Source organism: Gekko japonicus, unplaced genomic scaffold (assembly GCF_001447785.1).
Source record: "Gekko japonicus isolate JY-2015 unplaced genomic scaffold, Gekko_japonicus_V1.1 scaffold851, whole genome shotgun sequence".
Classification (NCBI taxonomy): domain Eukaryota; kingdom Metazoa; phylum Chordata; class Lepidosauria; order Squamata; family Gekkonidae; genus Gekko; species Gekko japonicus.
Genome location: NW_015172579.1, coordinates 322734 through 336974, shown reverse-complemented (window position 1 = coordinate 336974; position 14241 = coordinate 322734). Strand labels below are relative to the sequence as shown.

The 14241-nt window shown below is 41.8% G+C and overlaps 1 protein-coding gene across 1 annotated transcript in view; it reads right to left on the bottom strand.

Annotated features, from left to right (window-relative positions):
• Positions 1–14241, bottom strand: part of GALNT2 (polypeptide N-acetylgalactosaminyltransferase 2) — a 104152-nt gene that overhangs the window by 88730 nt on the left and 1181 nt on the right. The gene's annotated exons all lie outside the window — the stretch shown is intronic.

The window sequence follows — 14241 nt, the reverse complement described above, 5'->3', positions numbered from 1 at the left end:
AAGTTTATTAACACTGCCTCCTAGAAAAATCAGCATTAAGAAATAACCATACTATCAGCCCCTCTCACATGATTTCACTGTTGACATATTATCTCAAAATTCCAAATGTGCCCAAGGCACATGTTTGGATTATTATCATCACAGCTGTATTGCAAGAATTAACCTTTCACCACTTCTCCAGGTTCAGCTACACGCTAGCAAACTGCTAGTGAGCCAGAACACCTGAGCTATGTAGCTTCTACAGATACCTTCCCCCTTGGATACAATAGTGGGAGGTGAGGGGAAATGTTATCAACTGCTCATGTACCAGCATTCTTCTTTACCATCTTTTAAAAACAATTATGGGATGCACAAAGTAGCATTTATTGGTATACCATGACTAACTTTGCTTTTACAGACTTTTGGCAAGACAGGCGAAATGCTTTTTGCTAGTCCATTATTCTTCATTGATACAAATCCAAATTTGAGCTAAGATCCTCATCAATAAAGAAACGGTAATGAATGTGTCAACTGTGCCAGTTAATTCTTTAGCTGTACTGCTCAGGCCTACATTTAGCAACATTCTTTAAAAAGCTCCTACTGTTATCAACCACACAAGAAAAAACTGGCAGACAGACAGACAATGGGTCTGCCATATCAAAGAAGCATATGAAGGTGCCAACTCTTGTCCATTGTTTCTAGCTGGGCACACTGACTTGTAGCCTATTCAGGAAGGAAGGAAGGAAGGAAGGAAGGAAGGAAGGAAGGAAGGAAGGAAGGAAGGAAGGAAGGACACTCTCCAAGCCTGGGACTGAGTTTTTCTGCAAGCAAAACAAGCTATATTACTACAAATAAGACACATTTTCATGGGGAAGTGTTTAATTAGTCGGAATAAAACATAAAAAAGACTACTGTATAAAACAGACACCCACCACATATATATTTCCATCACCATTCATTCACTGCCACTTTATTTCCTGTTACCAGAGTGTCGAGTAGGTAAATCTGGGGCAATAGCTACAGTGAGGGCTGTACTACTCTACTATCTGGGCAAAGCAATGCATGTTCATTGCCACCACAGAATGGGGTGTGGGAGTCACTATCAGTGGATAACAGAATGCACTGCAGAAAGAAGCCATGCTCATTCAAGTAGCAAAAATTGGTCTGACCCTTCTCAGCTAACTTGTTACTGGGAAAAGCAGCACTCCTTAAGATAAAAATAAGAAAAGACTGCACTTCAGACATCCTGACTAGAAATGTAAAATTTCCGGAAATTTTGACGCTAGGAAAAATACCCGTTTTTTCGGGGGGGGGGGGATGGAAATTTTCGGGAAAATTGAAAAAAAGGCTACATTAGCACTTTTTTTTTTCTTTTCCGGATTGAAAGTCATTCTGTTACTTTAGGAACATAAAATATGACAATGGACATTTTTACTTGGCATGAAATTATCACAACTAGCATATTAAAAATATAGAGTATCCAAACAATTATTACAAACAGAATACCCACCCATATGCAAAAACAAAACTGAAACCTTTTTCTTTTCTTGCGACAATAGCACCTCCTAAAGGAAGAAATGCATCTTGTTCTTGCACTGGAGAGTTCAGTTTGTAACCTAGGACTTGCTTGTCCTCGGTGCACAGAAATTAGATCAATCTGATACCATACATATGGGGTGTTTTTCTGATTTTTTCCGGTTTTTTCCCAGACCTTCACATCTCTAATCCTGACCTAGATAGCCCAGGGAAGCCCGATTACGGAAGCTAAGCAGGGCCAACTCTGGCCAGTACTTGGATGGGAGACCTCCTTGAAATACCAACAGTCGGGAGGACAGGGGCAGGCCTTATTCAGCCACCAGTAGGGGTCAGTTACCCAGTAGGTTGCCATAAGTTCCAGGTGTGCGCACACACACACACAAACACACACACAAACACAAAATACAAAAAAGAAAAGAAAAGACTGTACTTCAGATGAGACCACTGTGGCTGTGTCTTCTGCACAGACGCCCCAAGTAGCTAGTACCATCATTAAATAATCTTGCCTCAGATTAATGCATTAGAAACAGCAAACACACCTTGAGACCTAACACTAAAGTGTTGCTTCCATATGAGACATAGGAATGGGGGGGGGGAGAATATATATATATTTTAAACTGTTTATTGAAGATTGAAATAAAATACAATACAGTGCTTAGTAAAGCATGAAGGAAACAATTACAAAATGATCATTAAGTTTCTGATGAATCAAGTATTGCCATTACAAGTTATCTGCTAATTTTGCGCTTATCATTCAAATAATTAAAAAGAAAAAGAAATAGGAGTTCAAGTCGGTTTTAAAGATCCTTCAACTACTTAATGGTAAAGAAGAAGAAGAAGAAGAGGAGATTGGATTTATACCCCGCCCTTCGCTTGGAGTCTCAGAGCGGCTTACAAACTCCTTTCCCTCCCCCTCCCCACAACAGACACCCTGTGAGGTGGGTGGGGCTGAGTGAACTCTGACACAAACTGCTCTTTTTCAAGGACAGCTGTGCCAGAGCTTGTGACTGACCCAAGGTCACATCAGCAGGTACAAGTGGAGGAGTGGGGAATCAAACCCGGTTCTCCCAGATTAGAGTCCACACACTTAACCACTACACCAAAGATATAAGGTGTGTGAATCAATTAAGGATGCTTTCTGTAATGTTTCTTCTGGGTCAGCAAAAGCATCTAGCCATAATGACCATAATACTAGTAGAGGTAACCTGTCTACACGGCCGGACCACCCATAGAAAATTTTAGGCAGTTGCCTGGAGAGCCCCTGTATGGGGGGTGCTGGCGCCGCACTGGCCTCCCACCCCACCCAGCCCCTCCCTCACCTCACCAAAAGACTGGGCATGTGCTGCCTGCTCTGCTCGCTGTGCACCTGTGTGCTCCTCGGCTCCTCCTCAGTCACTGTAGCCACCGCAGAGCACGTGCTGCACACACCGCAAGCAGTTGCCGCCCGCTCTCTCAGCCGTCCGCTGTGCACCTCCCGCCCGCTCCCAGGACCAGGAGTTGGAACCTGCACAACGGCCGCTGAAAAGGTTGGTTATTAGGCACAACTTGCAAGACAAGGGAAGAGAGATGTGGTGAGTAAACTCAGGAGGGAGCCCAGAGAGGTGGCACCGCCACCAGCACAAAGGGCGGCAAGCAGCAGGGGGAAAGCAGGAAGGAAATAGGTAGGTCCCCCTCGCCCTTTGCCAGAAGCCGCGGGCTCCCAGGGCCCCAATCTGGAAGCCAAGGCTTAACGAGGTGCCTTTGTGGGCTGGGCCCTTCATAACATTAAAAAGTGGCGCGTCCAAAGGGAGTGTGAACCCTGAGGGCCGGGGCTGAATCCCACCTTCCATTCCGCTGTTAACACCCTGGGCTACTAAGCTCTCCTCCTTTCTTGCTAGGAAACTGGGCAGTAAGGAAAGGGTTAAAGAGAGTCCCTTCCTCATCTCCCCTCCCCAGCCAAACTTTCCCAGTGGTGATCAAAAGGTTGGGGGGGAAGCTAGCTGAGAAAAAACCAAAGTCTTGGGGGGGGGGGATCTGCATGGAGCCATGAGAGCGAAAGAAGCTAGTTGGGGGGGTGCCCCTGGAAGTCCCACAAAGGCTCCGCTGCGTGTGCACGCAACTCCATCTAGGGGGGGCAGAGGAGAGGAGGGCAACGTGCTCCTGAATTCCACATGCTGGGGCTGCAGACGCTGCCTTGGGGCAGGGTTGTGAGGAGTGTGGAGGGGGGGAGAGGTCAAGGGAAGGGTGAAAAGCCCTGGAAAGGGGGGAGAGTGCGCGGCTTGGCCCATGGGAGAGAAGGGCATGGGAAAGGCCCAGGGTTTCTAAGCTCCAGGTGAGACCTGGAGATATACAGAATTACAGCTGATCTCCACTTAGATTTGAATCCAGTAGCACTTTAGAGACCAACAAGAGTTTCAGGGTATGAGACTCAAAGCCTCCTTCATCAGACACAAGCAAAGTAGATATGCTGTTTGAGTACTTTTATCCTAGTCAGAAGGTGGCAAAAGTGTTGCAAAGAATGTTTGGGAAGGATGCAGAGGTACAATGTATATTGCAATCAGCTTGATTAGAACGGGGGGGGGGATGCTTAGGGACAAGCAGACAGGAGCGTGTTTGGCCATGGGGAGAGGGTTCTACCCAGGAGGCAGCGGCCCTTGGTGCTGTTTGGGACAGTCAGCCCCCTTCCCAAGAGTTTTAAGCTCCTCTGGTGTAGATGCCTGTGTCCCTGAGGGCACCTGAAGCAGGGCAGAGCCCAGCTTAAATGAGGGGGGGGGGGTCTTTTAGGCAAAAACCCCAGAGGGGTCTTAGATTTGAATCCAGTAGCACTTTAGAGACCAACAAGAGTTTCAGGGTATGAGACTCAAAGCCTCCTTCATCAGACACAAGCAAAGTAGATATGCTGTTTGAGTACTTTTATCCTAGTCAGAAGGTGGCAAAAGTGTTGCAAAGAATGTTTGGGAAGGATGCAGAGGTACAATGTATATTGCAATCAGCTTGATTAGAACGGGGGGGGGGATGCTTAGGGACAAGCAGACAGGAGCGTGTTTGGCCATGGGGAGAGGGTTCTACCCAGGAGGCAGCGGCCCTTGGTGCTGTTTGGGACAGTCAGCCCCCTTCCCAAGAGTTTTAAGCTCCTCTGGTGTAGATGCCTGTGTCCCTGAGGGCACCTGAAGCAGGGCAGAGCCCAGCTTAAATGACGGGGGGGGGGTCTTTTGAGCACAAAGCCCCAGAGGAGGGAGGGAGGGACAGGAATGGGCTTTGCCCCAATGCTGCAAAGGGTCTGCCTGCCACAATCCTGATCCCTGGCCCCTTGGGAGCCTACTCCTGGGGCTTCTTCCACACCACATGGAAGCACAGGGAGACAAAAAATCCCAGCTTCAACTCTCTGCTAGTGGGGTTGTGGTGGAAAGCACAATGAAAGTGTCAGCCCCGTGTTCTGCAGTGGCCCCTATATAGATCCATGGTGCAGCCTTATTGGGAATACTGTGTACAGGTTTGGGCCTGCATAGCTCATCAGTAAATACTGAAGCACAGCAGGCTACAGGGCTGGTGGGCAGAGCAGAAAATAGTCTGAAAATCGGCTCCCAGCTCAAGAGGATTTGTGGGACCCAGGTTGTAATCCCTATTGCATTATGGGAGGCCGCTGGGTCATTTTGGTCCAGTCACCCCCTCTGAGCCTAATCTACCTCACAAGGTTGTTGTGTCAACCATAAAGGTGTCTGTATGTGTCTTCCTGCTTGAGTTCAGTATTTAGAAGCCAAGTCTGTGTAATTGGTAACTAAGACTGGGGCTTCGGGGCATGGTTCTAGGCCTAAAATCTCTGCTATGGGCATATTGTCTGGTGAATGTCGTGTCATCCCAGATACGTCAAAATTCCCTAAACTCCTAGACGTGACAGGCATGCAGTTACCCTGTCCTCATTTTTAAAAAAGGTTCAGCTCCCCCGTTTCTCATGATTTTTAGTATGGTGTTTTTGTGCTTTTCATTCTTCCTAAAATGCATTTAAAAAAGGGGGGGGGGCCGGGGGGGGGGGGGGGAGAAGGTAGCCTCGCCTAGTGTGCAAAAAACCCTGGGACTGGCCCTGCCTGTCTATCCTGCTGCACAATCCAGTCTGAGGTCCAGTAAAAAATATTCCCATATTCCCATGGCAGAAGGTGAATTATCCATGGATATTTCCGACATGAATACAGAAAGAAATTTTGTTTCAATTCATGTATCTTTAAATAAATCTACCATTTAGAACAACCACTCTCACCTCTCACAGCAGGTTAGTTTCTGTACTTTTGTAATTATCATTCAGCTGTCACCAAGACAGATCAAAAGAAAGCCAGATGTTTCCCTAATGGGACTATAGAGAACATTTACTAATTAAAGCTTCAAAAAAAAAACCCTAACCATTAACTACTTTCACTATGCACAGAGTACTAAATAGCTTGCTAAACTGAGAAAAATCAGTTGCCAGTTTGTTTATTGTATCATTCTTGAGATATTTTCTTGACAATGTGAATGTCTCAATAAACTAAAGTTTCATTAAAAGCCATAAAGGAAAAAAACAACACTGTGAGGTAGGTTAAACTGACAGAGTGACTGGCTCAAGGTCACTCACTGAGTTTCCATGGCAGAGCAGGAATTAGAATCTGGGTCTCACAGGTCCTTGTCTGAGATTGCAACCATACCACTATATGAGCACAGCAATACAGCGCTTCCAATAATTATGCACTTAATTATGTAACTGGATATGGATATCTTTTGCAGGAGTTAATTATCAATAGTCATAATTTCAGTTAAAACCACACAACAGGATATAGTCACTGGCTACATAAGTTTCTTGCCACATGCAGCAGAACTAACCTGAAGAATCCTGTTCTGTAATTTATTCAGCTCCAGGCCAGGCAATAGTAGTTTCATGCACAAGTACACAGACTAACCTCCCATTATATAGTTAAGAGTTATCAGCTAAATCAAAATGGACTGTTTTATCAGCAGCATAATTTCCATCACCACACAAAAAGCACTGTGGCAAGCGGCCAGCAAGCATGTGAAGTAAACTGCGAGCACTAACTGGACTTTTATGCAATTTTAGAGACAGGAAGGATAGAACTTGGAACTACTTTAAACACATCTATATTGACATAATTGAGTACTATTTATTTTCTTGAAAATACCATTTAAAAGCCATAACTAATTTCACAAGTACAATTTACCACCAGGTAATTTAACATGTATTTAAATCAGCTTGATGAAAGAATAGTTACACACGTTCTGGATGAAACATTCAATTCATGCTGCTGATCCTTAGAACCAGAAAGCCACTTTTATAAAGAATGGTATCTATGCCTAAATGGTTTTCCCTTGGAAAGTTTCTTGGGAGTACAGACAGAAGTTACATCATTTCACCCTCGTATGGCTAGTTATTGGTTTCTGTAATCAACCATCTCAATCATAATTTTCTATTGCAGTCTAGTATACATGGAATCAAATTATAAAAAGAAACCTGCACTGTAAGTACAGAAAGTATCTGATTTGCAGATCTTCACAAAGAGGGTCCCACCCAATTCAGACTGGGATCACACTTTCTCAGAAACTTTCAGAAGATCCTAATTTATAAATATCAAGCAGAAGGAAAATCCATATACCATATCCCAACCACGTTCCCTTTCCCCAGAGCTCATCTTCCAACTGCAAAAAGGAGATGCAACTGGAATAACATGAGACAAATAAATTATACAAATGGAGGAGAGAAAGTTTACTACACTTGATCTTAGCCAAAAGGCCAAGAAGCAGGAGACAAATACTAACAGAACAGACAAAATAATAAATTTTGAGTCCAGTGGCACCATTAAGATCAACAAAGATTTATTCAAGATATGAGCTTCCGTGTGCATGCACACTTTTTCAAATACATTGGAATGGAAGGTAACAGTTGAAATGTATAGACAGGCTGAACAGCAAATTAGCATGTAACATTATGAAGATGTTTTAAGATAAGTAAAGACAAAACTAAATAAACTAAAGTTATACAGTCAACAGTTGTTTTGATTTAATTAAGGGGCAAAAACAATGAGACAATAAATACGTCAAAATAGGAGATAAATGTGTAAGGTATCCTTTCTAATTGTGGGAAGTAAACTGCAATGCTCCATCACCTCTCAGGTGCGCAGGCAACGAACAGCATTTTTTTTCTTCTTTAGCGTGTCAGCAGGACATTCTAATATTCCTTGGATTACATTCAGTATTCTAATATATTATATTGAAAAAGAAATATGCTAAAATACAGAGATGTATAGCCCTTCTTGTTGAGAATACATATGTGAAGACTAAATGAGTTTAGCATATGTAATGAGATAAGAAACCAATATCCCTATTGAGTCCTGAGGAGGTTTATCCCTGTTGAGTCCTGTTGGTCTTAAAGGTGCCACCAGACTCAAAATTTGTTCTACTGATTCAGACCAACACAGCTGCTCACCTAGAACAGACAAAAATACAGTTGCAGACTTAAAATTCTATTATGTATTATTTAGTATAAGTAGAAAAATAAGGTACAAAATGGTTTCCCCTTAAATCACAGCATTTTTAACCTGTGGGGGGGGGGACTTAAAATAATTCTACAGCTTTGCTAGGATTGTCTCATTCAATGAGCCACTCTTCATTACTTGGCAAGCACTCATATATGACAGTCATATAAGTGACTGGCATGCCACAGAGATGACACCATATTAATCTTCAGTTGAGGTTTACACACACAGACTGCAATTTTTAGTATTTTTAGCATCATACTTTTATTTGAGAAGTGGCTTCCATTTTTTTAGGAAGCTGAACAAGACCACATTCTGATACCTCACAGTATTAGCATGTGTGTCCTTTAAAAAGCAGAATGTCCCAATAGAATACTTAATACAGTATTTCAAAGAATCCATAAGGTATAATGGGGTAAAACATGGCTTAAAGGGGGATATCATGAGTGCATAGTGACATAGCTGGCTGAACCATCAGTCAATCATTATGGCCTTGTTTCAGTGAATAACCATGCCCTTGATTTTTCAGGGAGTCACATTTTAAAAAGAAAACACTGCCTCTTTCAATGATCCTAACTCATGGGCACATGTGAACTACAAATAAATAAAATTAAATCCTGCATCCTTTGATCCTACAAGTATCCCTAAAATACCAGTTTAGTCTATAATTTCTTTTAATACAGAACTATATTTCCACAAATATTTTACATTACTCTTCAAAGTGACTGAAGCATGGAACAGCAGGAAAACAGTGTGCTGAATTCCATACTTGATGGGCAATACACAAGGAACAACCACCACTGCTTAACATAAGAACATAAGAGAAGCCAATGTTGGATCAGGCCAATGGCCCATCCAGTACAACACTCTGTCACACAGTGGCCAAAAATACCAGGTGCCATCAGGAGATCCAGCAGTGCGGCCAGACACTAGAAGCCCTCCCACTGCTGCCCCCCCCCCCAAGCACCAAGAATACAGTGCATCACTTGCCCCAGACTGAAAGTTCCTATCTATACCTTGTGGCTAATAGCCACTGATGGACCTCTGCTCCATATGCTTATCTAATTCCCTCTTGAAGCTGTCCATTCTTGTAGCCGCTGCCAACTCCTGTGGCAGTGAATTCCATGTGTTAATCACTCTTTGGGTGAAGAAGTACTTCCTTTTATCTGTTCTAACCCAACTGCTCAGCCATTTCATTGAGTGCCCATGAGTTCTTGTATTGTGAGAAAGGGAGAAAAGTTCTTCTTTCTCTACCTGCTCTATCCCATGCATAATCTTGTAAACCTCTATGATTTCACCCCTCAGCCATCATTTCTCCAAGCTAAAGAGCCCCAAGCGCTTTAACCTTTCTTCACAGAGAAAGTGTTCCAATCCTTTTATCATTCTAGTTGCCCTTTTCTGCAATTTTTCCAATGCTATGATATCCTTTTTGAGGTGTGGTGACCAGAACTGTACATAGTACTCTAAATGAGGTTGCACCATCGATTTATACAGGGGCATTATGATACTGGCTGATTTGTTTTTAATTCCCTTCCTAATAATCCCGAGCATAGCATTGGCTTTTTTAATTGCAGTTGCACATTGTCTTGACGTTTTAATTGAGTTATCTACTACAACTCCAAGATCTCTCTTCTTGGTCAGTCTCCGCCAGTTCAGACCCTATCAATTTATAGTTAGGATTTTTGGCTCCAATCCTCCTTGGTTCTCACCACCCTGAACAATTTAGTGTCATCCATAAATTTAGCCGCTTCACTGCTTACTCCCAACTCCAAAACATTAATGAACAACTTAAAAAGCATCAAACCGAGTACTGATCCCTGTGGTACCCCACTGCTTACCACCCTCCACAGAGAAAATTGCCCATTTATACTCACTCTCTGTTTCCTATTAACTAGCCAGTTTTTGATCCACAGAAAACAAGCATTCGGGAAAGAAGCAGACACACAGAGGCCAGTTCCACAAAGACATCAAAGTTTCTCTGACCTGAGAACTCTTGGTTACAAGGTAAAATAGTAGAAGTAGTTGGGGGGGGGGGGATTCATCAGGACAGAACAATTGCAAAAATACTCCAAAGTATACGATACCATCCTAAACAAAATTGTGTAATACCCTCCTTGTAACAAATTGGCTACTGCTAGCAAAAACTTTTCCAAATTTGGCCATCAGTTCCTTCCTTCTTTACTCATGAGATTTTCTCATTAAATAAGTTACACATGACCATAAAAAGCTGTCATACCAGTTCTGACCATTGGTCCATACTGCCCAGTATTATCTATTCTAATTGGGAACACCTCTCCAGGATTTGAAACAAAGGAATTTCTCCCCATAGCCCAAGATCCTTTAAACTAGCTATGCTCAAACTTAGCACGGGACTGCGACTGCACTGGATGCTTGAAAAGTATGTGTTCACTGAGCTGTGGCCCCTTTTCGATTCTTTTATTCCCACATTATGTCTTGCCGAACATATTAACTCTCCCCAATTGTTTATGGACCAGTTTAAGATGACAGTTTTCAGACACCATAGCACCTAACCCAAGCTAGAAACCATGGCACAACTGTAAAAAAAAAAAAAGGAACTATGTAACAATTCTCCCATTAAGCAATTTTATTTGAACCATAGTGGCCGTATCAAAGTCTTAACAAGACTTGGTAAGTTTGCCACTCTCAAGGAAAAGGAAGTTGATTTCAAAGGTGAGACGCAGATGTCTTACACTTTCACTGTTCTGTCTCTGGCTTTTACCCAATGCCTTAGACATAGCCAAATGTTCTCCATAATTATCAGACTTGTACTGATAGTGAAACTGATACATTATAAAAGGCAGTGAAGGTTACACAGTATGACACACTTCTGTCCCCAAGACCACAGTCTAAAGAATGGAATGGACCAGAAACAAAGAAGTTGAGTCACCTTTGATCTAAGAGAACCAAAGCTAATATAAGAACCCTTTTTTCCAAGGCTCTGCTAATCTAGTCTCCAGAATATGCCAAAAGTTGCATTTCTTTAGGACCACACAGCACAAAGCAACAGCAGACTGATGGCTGCCAGAAGCCTGTTGGAAGCTACTTTCCACCTTAACGTTTTAATTTTTAAAAAAGTCACAAAATAAAAGTTAGTTTTCCTGCCTTGGCTATGGGACTTCATAAAATATTCCACCCTTCAGTACAGTGATGTTGTAAAATGATTTTGTCTCCATCCAGCACAGAGCCTTTAAGCAAAAATTATATGTACTTTATCCCATATAAGTATTTTATATGGCTTGAGATTTCATAATTTTAAATACATCCTTAAAGGTAACTGATAGTATGTTAGTGTGGCTATTAAGTGAGCTCTGGCTGGATGGCTACCCTGATCTAATAAAATCTCAGACATTAAGCAGGGTCGACCTTGATTAGTACTTGGATGGGAGACCACCAAGGAAGTCCAGGATTGCTACACGTAGGCAGGCAATGGCAAACTACCTCTGTTCATCTCTAGCCTTTGGGGACACCGTAAGTCAGCTGCAACTTGATGGCAAAAAATGGCAGTAATCTACACATTCTGCCTCAAAAAGGTTAAAGTACTAAAGAAGAAGAATGGAATCATGCTCTCTGCAATGGGCAAAACTGCCTGTGACGTATTATGGATTCAGTCAACTCTACACCAGAGTTTTTCTTCTACAAGCATTCCCCCACACCCAGCATTTCCATGAACTTTTACAGTATCCCACTTCAGGTACTTTAGTTCCTCCAAATTATTATAACTAGCACAAATGCCTGCCTTTTTAAGTTTTGTTAATGCTAAGTTTATTATCAGCAAGCTTTACTTTTTTTCTCTTTGTGCATTGGTGTGAGGAGGAAGAAGTGACTGGAGTTCTGCAGGTTATCACAAGCACACCCTTACACAAGAAATAGCACCTCTCCACTTACAAACCTAAGTGGTACTCTCTAATCACCCTCTGAATTCTGTATAAATCACCACCTGTAACAGCTGATGCCCTGTCTCTTTCCTTCTCAAGTCTCTCATCTCGCTGCTACTCCCACCCCCACTTGCTCCATACATTCAATTCTGTGTCTTTGTTCATGGAATTTTAAATCCAGTGGGCAAAACAGAGGCATCAGCAGAGACCAGCAACAGCACATGAATACCAGTCACAGGTGACAGGCAGAAATCAGACTAGTCATTAGTCAACATAGTGGGCTAACACTACAGAAAACATCATCTCAGTAAGAAGGGATTAAGACATTTGCCACTTATCCCACAATGAATGGGTCACTGCTTTTCATGTCCTGTAAACTCAACAATCCAACTGGTCAATGCACAGTTTTATATTTAACAATGGTGTAATAGTTTGGTTTGGGAGTAATTAAGACAGCAGAAAGACTCAAGGAAACTGGGTAGATCACTATGGCATAATTCATAGAGCAAACACTCAAGTTTTATTTCAAGGCCTGGTAATGAGCCTTTTAGAATAATTTCAAAAGCTATTACTTTTACATACCTCTTCTACTTACAATTACTAAACTATTGTAATGGCTGGGATTAAATGTTATGCTTCACTGACAGAAAATAAAATACTAAATCACCAAGCCATGTATAAACTATTCATTCCCCACACACACACTATTGTGCCATTATTTTATACTTTCCACACTACAGATTTGCATGAAGTCTCATATTCTCTTTAAACAAACCCAATCTTCCTACATACCCCATTTCTTAAACCACAGAGCAGCAAGCTTAATACTAACATTCACACATAACAACTGTAAAAGCCAAGATAAAACCTGCATGACAATGCCCATGTAACATCAACATATTTAAAATAGCTTTCACAATCCAACTGCAATACATTTGCTGACAACCCTGAACCACAGGAATCAGTAACAGTGCAATTCTATTCAGGGTTACTACAGTCTAAACCTGCAGAAATCAATGTGTTTAGGCTGGAGTAATTCTGCATAAGATTACACTGTAAATAAACTAGTTCTGACCACTAAGTGGAGGTCCTTAGTTCTCAAAGAAATTCAGGGTTACCATCACTGCAAATCTTTGGCACACAAGGCCAATTCACTGAAATATCATGTTGAAATAAATACCAATAACTAGAAATTTATTCTGTGCTTGTATAATCAGTTTATGAATGTTTGAAATCATAATCTAAACAGATTACATTTGACATAACTTGGTATATTTCTTTTATTAGCCTAGGCACAAAGATAACCATGAACCTCCCCTTTAAAAAAAAGAGAGAGAGAGCATTTAGGATTTCTTCTATGCTCCAGCAACTGAAAATATACAAAGGAAGTCACAGCTTTGCATATCTCATGTTCTTTCACATAAAATAAATCCATTCTGCTATTCTGGTATACAGTTTGTCAAATTATTCTATTGAACTCACATATTTACACACACCACACCAACCAAATATGCACTTCAACAGCAACAAAAGATTTCTTTTGTATTAGATTTCTCCTGTATGGTGGTGGAAAGTGCTCTACAGTTGCAGCTGACATGGTAACACCATGAATTTTTAAAAGCTTGAGACATTCAGAGGTGGTTTGCCATTGCCTGCCTCTGAGTAGCAAGCGACCCTGGGTCTTCCTTGGTTATCACCCATCTAAATACTAACTAGGGCTCACTGTGCTTAGCTTCTGGGATCTAGCAAGATTGGGCTAGCCTGAGCCATGCACATCAGGACTTCTCATGTACACTTATCATAATTTGATCATCAAGAAACCTACCTCTAGGAACACCTTCCCTGGTCAACAGTTTGTCAAAAGTAATCCCATTCAATGAACTGTTGTAGCATGCCAAAGAAATGATTAAACACAGTTCAATGGGCATGCAATGAGAAACCATGTCCATGCTGCCTATTTTCACCACTAGCCAAATAATAATAGAAATATTTTAAAAGGAACAATCTAAGGCATTAGCTCAGGAGAAAAGGGAGTCACATTTGCTTAAAAAATAAACTGTACATCTTAAACCTCTAATTATAATGATACAATAACAAAGGTATAGTAAGACTTGGGGGGTGGTTAATGTTCTGAAAACAGAAGATTTGGTCTCCCGTTAGACTACAGTTATCTCCTCAGTACAGAAAAAAAAAGTTTCACTACCCGCCTCATCTAAAGAATAGGGGTGAGCATTAAAAGGGGGGGAGGCGATCCCACTCCTTAGGACATTTGAGATAAGCAACTCCTACACACACAGGGAATCCAGAGTAAAACATTATCCCTACCAGCCTTCTTC